Source organism: Aristolochia californica, unplaced genomic scaffold (assembly GCF_029961685.1).
Source record: "Aristolochia californica isolate CCGP_79_NKW_82.1479 unplaced genomic scaffold, dmAriCali1.0.hap1 SCAF_7, whole genome shotgun sequence".
NCBI lineage: Eukaryota > Viridiplantae > Streptophyta > Magnoliopsida > Piperales > Aristolochiaceae > Aristolochia > Aristolochia californica.
The window spans coordinates 10,880,832-10,887,302 of NW_027182268.1; the positions used below are offsets into that span (position 1 = coordinate 10,880,832).

General features: G+C 36.1%; 1 non-coding gene across 1 annotated transcript; it reads left to right on the plus strand.

Moving 5' to 3' along the window:
- Window positions 1-607: 607 nt before the first annotated feature.
- LOC137937897 (small nucleolar RNA R71) lies at window positions 608-714 on the plus strand. Its single transcript, XR_011109685.1, has one exon. It is a non-coding gene; the product is annotated as a small nucleolar RNA R71 (small nucleolar RNA).
- The last annotated feature ends 5,757 nt before the right edge of the window (window positions 715-6,471 follow it).

Consider the following 6,471-nt stretch of genomic DNA (forward strand, 5'->3'; position numbering starts at 1 on the left):
GTTGGTGGGACTTGGTTAGGGATCTACTTGGCTGTTGGTGGAGAACTTGGAGGTTCTTCACTCAATGATGTGTCCCCATTGTCATCCTTTGACTCCTTAGACTTAGTGGTCCCTACCCCATTGTTCAACTCACGACCACTCCTAAGGGTGGTTATGGCTTTGGCTTGCTCATGGTGGGGTTTGGAACTCAACCCACTCTCATGTGTGCTTTTGGGGTTAGGAATGGTTTGACTAGGGAGTCTATTTTGTGCTTGTCCACTCATGTGGCTGGCCAACTGACTCACTTGCATTTCAAGTTTAGCAATGGAGGACTGTGTATTCTGCATGAATAATTGAAGTGTATCCTCAAGTGAAGGTTTTTGTGGAATCAATGGCTATTGAGTGAAGTGTGGGCACGAAGCTTGGGGTTGAGGAAACCCTGGAGGATCTCCTATCAACATTAAATGACAAACCCCATTGCTGAGATTGATCACTCAACGTTTCAAAGAAGTCCCACGCCTGACTAGCACTCTTACCCATCAAACTCCCACCACTCGTTGCATCTACCATGGATCTAACTTGGGGTGTAAGTCCTTGATAAAAGTATTGCACTAAATGCCATTTCTCAAACCCATGATGCGGACATCTACGGATCAAATCCTTCCATTTCTCCCAAGCCTCATAAAAGTGTTCACCCTCTTGCTGCATAAAGTTGGAGATTTCTCTTATGAGGGTTGTAGTTCTCTGAATGGGAAAGTACTTGGATAAAAATTTCGTGACTCATGTGTCCCATGAAGTAATGCTACCCACCTCTAAGGAATTAAGCCAAGACTTGGCCTTATCCTTAAGTGAAAATGGAAAAAGTCTTAACCGAATAGAGTCATCTGAGAAATTCTGAAATTTGAAAGTTGCAAAAATATCTAAGAATTCCTTGATGTGGTAATAAGGGTCCTCCTTCTCCAACCCATAGAATGTGTGGAGGAATTGGATCACACCCGATTTCAACTCATAACTGGCGGCAGTAGTGGGTGGCAATATAATGCAAGAAGGTGATGTGAAGTGGGATGGGATAGAATAATCCCTCAGGGCTCTACAGTCACCTGCTGCAGGTAACTGTAATGGTTCACCCTGATTGGCCATGGTAGCTCCTAACTTGACTTCGGGTGTTTTCCTACAAATATGTTCTACCTCTTCAACAAAGGGAGCTAATGGTCCTCCTAGGGAGCGGCGCCCGTGCATAAAAACACAAAAAGAAACAAAACGAACTATCAAATTAAGCTAACAGACTCACTACTAAAAATACAAACTAACTAGAAGAAATAAAAATAATTCCATACAAAATCACCAAGATAAATATATAAAAGCAAAAAAAAAAAAAAAAAAAATCTAATCTATGACCATGGAGAACAAAGAAATACACTTAATATGTGCCTCCCCAGCAATGGAGCCAAAAACATGATGTAAAATTTAATTACATCGGGTTTTATACCTCGCAAGCGTACGAATCGTTCATGTAATTTAGCGGGAAACGAGGGTCATATCCACAGGGATGACTGAATTTTGTGTATTCTTCAGTCAACTAGCCTAACCAAATATGATGAATTAATCTGAACTAAACACTAATTATATCCTAAATCATCAAGCAATCATCTGGTTAACTACTTGCACAATAGGAAACGTCAACTCTGGCTTTTACGGTGATTCGTGCCTCTCTCGAGCGCCACGTAACCACGGATCCGATTTCTCAATCCTTGCATCTAGCCCCTCTCAGGCACATAGAGTGAAAGACATAAATCAAATTAAAATACCAAAATCCAACCTAAATTATAATCCTACCCTAACTAGCTAATTTAACTAAATATCCGGAGAACAAATATTCAATAAACATTAATTATCAAATCACATTTAATAAAAATTCAAAACCTAAGTTCAAACTATAGAAAAATTAAATTCCAAACTGACGAATTACTCCCTTCTCCTTCCTCTCGCTCGGGCAGCAGACTCGCTCTCACGGGTGCTGCAATTTCCTGAAATTGATGGCTTCGGGTAGCAAGAGCGAGTGGCCGGAGGTAGAGACGCCGCCGGCGAAGAAGGATAGAAGCCGACGGACGTAGGTGACGACCGGCGAAGAACGAAACGGAGCTGAAGTCCTCTAAATGGATCTCTCGAGTCTCGGTCGGAGTCGGAATAGCTCCAGGAATGGTCAAAAATAGGTAATCGACACCGGAGGATGGTCGGAATGCGGTTGGCACCGGAGGAGCCCTCTCAGGTCACCTCTCGGCCTGGCGAACAGAAACTGGCACTGTTGAACTCACCGCGACGGAGACTATCTCGAGCTCTCCTCGGGTCTGTTCTCGATTGCCGGACGGCAGTGGACGACGGTGGCGCGGTGAACGACGGTGGCAAAATCCTCTTGGGTCTTCCCATGTTTTGGTCCACTGTGCTCTGTTTCGGTCGACGCTCCCTTTCTCTTCAGTCGACGCTCCCCCCTCCATTTAATACGATTTTTCCTTTGTTTTAATACGATTTTCCCTAAAAAATCACCTCCATTTCACAAAGGCCATTTTGGTAAATATCTCCTTCTCCACCAAAATTCTCTAGAAATTCCATAATTAGAAATCTCTTTCTTTTAAAACTCCAAGCTATCAAGGTTGAACTAGTGGAATTTCCCAAACTTGGATATCAAAACTTTTGTGTTCATTTGTGGTGTGTGAATAAATTTTCTTTGCTTACATTTATTGTTGTTCTAAATTTTTTGGAAACATAAACTCTAAAATTTTCATTTTGTTGTGATCTGTTTGCCTTTATCTTTTTTGTTTACCAGAGATAAATGGAAAAGTGAGAAATTAAGTTTTGATTTAAGGAAAAATTGTATATCTAAAATGGAAATGCACAAATGTAGAGAGAGATAATTCCAAAAAGTGTCTGTAACTTTTAGGGATTTTAAACTCTTTCTAGTTTTTATATATCTGGTTTTTCAATCGTCGGGAAACAAAGGGGGTGTCAACATGTTTTAAGCACGCATATCCACATTCAAAACATGTGCATGATCAATTAAAAATCTCTTTCTTATAAAATTCCATCCTATAATGGTTGAACAAGTGGAATTTCCCAAACTTGGATATGAAAACTTTTGTGGTCATTTGTGGTGTGTGAATAAATTTTCTTTGCTTACATTTGTTGTTGTTTCAAATTTTTTGCATACATAAACTCTAAAATTTTCATTTTGTTGTGATCTGTTTGTCATTATCTTTTTTGTTTACGAGAGATAAAGGGAAAAATGAAAACTTTTTTGTTTTAAGGAAAAAGTGTACATCTAAAATGGAAATGGACAAGTGTAGAGAGAGATAATTATAAAAAAGTGTCTGTAACTTTTAGGGATTGTAAACTCTTTCTAGTTTTTACATATTAGGGTTTGCAATTGTCGGTAAACAAAGGGGAGACGGAGGAACTTTAAGCTAAGTGTTGACTCCCAATCCGTAAGTCATTCCCTACAAAAATATAGCCCGTTTCACAAGATTGACCAATAAATCACTTTACAATCATCTATGATTGTTAGGTCAACTTTTATGTAAATGGGCAAAATAATGGCTTGTTTGGCTCAGGTAAATATCCCACCGCACCCACTTTTGTGTTCATTTGTGGTATGTGAATAAATTTTCTTTGCTTACATTTGTTATTTTTCTAAATTTTTTGCATACATAATTTGTAAAATTTTCATTTTTTTTGTTCTATTTGCCTTATCTTTTTTGTTTACGAGAAATAAAGGGAAAAAAGTGAAAACTCAATTTTTAATTAAGAAAAAAGTATACATCTAAAATGAAAATGCAATAATGTAGAGAGAGATAATTCCAAAAAATGTCTACAACTTTTAGGGATTGTAAACTCTTTCTAGTTTTTATATATCAGATTTTGCAATCGCCGGGAAACAAAGGGGGAGGCGGGGGAATTTTTATGTGAGTGTTGACTCCCAATCCATAAGTCATTGCTTACAAAAGTATAACCCGTTACGCATGATTGACCGATAAATCACTTTACAATCATCTATGATTGTTTGGTCAACATTTTTGTAACTGGGCAAAAAAATGGCATGGTTGGCTCGAGTAAATATCCCACCTCACCAAAACTTGAGAATTTAATGAGGTTTGGATCCATAGGTCATCTGCATCTTTAACATGTTTCAAGCATGCCTATCCAAATTGAAAACATGTGTAGTATCAATTAGAAATCACTTTCTTATAAAATTCCAAGCTATCAGGGTTGAACTAGTGGAATTTCCAAAACATGGATATCAAAACTTTTGTGTTCATATTTGGTGTGTGAATAAGGTTTCTTTGCTTACATTTGTTGATGTTCTAAATTTTTTGCATAGATAAATTCTAAAATTTTCATTTTTTTGTGATATGTCTGCCTTTCTCGTTTTTGTTTACGAGAGATAAAGGGAAAAGTGAGAACTCAAGTTTTGATTTAAGGAAAAAGTATTCATCTATAATGGAAATGTAATAGTGTAGAGAGAGATAATTTGAAAAACTGTTTGTAAATTTTAGGGATTGTAAACTCTTTCTAGTTTTTATATATCGGGTTTTGTAATCGTCGGGCAACAAAGAGGGAGAGGGCAAAACTTTTAGCTGAGTGTTGACTCTCAATCCATCAGTCATTTCTTAAAAGTATATAGCCCACTACGCATGATTGACATATAAATCATTTTACAATCATCTATGATTGTTAGGTCAACTTTTTTTGTAAATGGGCAAAATAATGGCTTGTTTGGCTCGGGTAAATAACCCACCACGCCCAAACTATAGAGTTTAATGAGGTTTGGAACCGTAGGTCATCTGCATCTTTAACATGTTTCTAGCATGCATATCCACAATTAAAACATGTGTAGGATCAATTAGAAATCTTTTTCATATAAACTTCCAAGCTATCAGGGTAGAACTAGTCGAATTTCCAAAAATTGGATATCAAAACTTTTGTGTTCAATTATAGTGTGTGAATAAATTTTCTTTTCTTACATTTGTTGTTGTTCAAATCTTTTTTCATACATAAACTCTAAAATTTTCAATTTGTTGCGATCTGTTTGCCATTATCTTTTATGTTTATGAGAGATAAGGGGAAAAGTAAAAACTCAAGTTTTGATTTCAGAAAAAAGTATACATCTAAAATGGAAATGCACCAGTGTAGAGAGAGATAATTTAAAAAATTGTCTGTAACTTTTAGGGATTGTAAACTCTTTTTAGTTTTTATATATAGAGTTTTGCAATCGTCGAGAAACAAAGGGGGAGGCGGTGAAATTTTTAGCTGAGTGTTGACTCCCAATCCAACAATCATTTCTGACAAAAATATAGACTATTATACATGATTGACCGATAAATCACTTTACAGTCATCTATGATTGTTAGGTCAGTTTTTTTGTAAATGGGAAAAATAATGGCTTGTTTGGCTCGGGTAAATATCCCACCACACCCAAACTCGAGAATTTAATAAGGTTTGGATCCGTAGGTCATCTGCATCTTTAACATGTTTGAGCACGCATATCCACAATTAAAACCTATGCAAGATCAATTAGAAATCTCTTTCTTATAAACTTCCAAGCTATCAGGGTCGAACTAGTGGAATATCCAATACTAGGATATCAAAACTTTTGCGTTCATTTGTGGTGTGTGAATAAATTTTCTTTTCTTAGATTTTGTTGATGTTCTAAATTTTTTGCATACATAAACTCTAAAATTTTCATTTTGTAGTGATCTATTTGCCTTTATCATTTTTGTTTACGAGAGATAAAGGGAAAAGTGAAAACTCAATTTTTATTTAAGGAAAAACTATACATCTAAAATGGAAATGCACAAATATAGAGAGAGATAATTGCAAAAAATGTCTGTAACTTTTATGGATTGTAAACTCCTTCTAGTTTTTATATATCATGTTTTGCAATCGTCGGGAAATAAAGGGGGAGGCGGGGAATTTTTAGCTAAGTGTTGACTCCCAATCCATAAGTCATTTCTTACAAAAAAATAGCCCGTTACACATGATTGACCAATAAATCACTTCACAATCATCTATGATTGTTAGGTCAGTTTTTGGTAAATTGGCAAAATAATGGCTTGTTTAGCTCGGGTAAATATCTCACTGCACCCAAACTTGAGAATTTAATGATTTTTGGATGCGCAGGTCATCTACATCTTTAACATGTTTCAACCATGCATATCCTCATTTAAAACATGTGCAAGATCAATTACAAATCTCTTTCTTATAAAATTCCAAGTTATCAGGGTTGAACTAGTGGGATTTCCCAAACTTGGATATAAGAACTTTTGTGTTCAATTGTGGTGTGTGAATAAATTTTCTTTGCTTATATTTTTTGTTGTTCTAAAGTTTTTGCATACATCAACTCTAAAATTTTTATTTTGTTGTGAACTGTTTGCCTTTATCTTTTTTGTTTACGAGAGTTAACGGGAAAAGTGAAAACTCAATTTTTGATTTAAGGAAAAA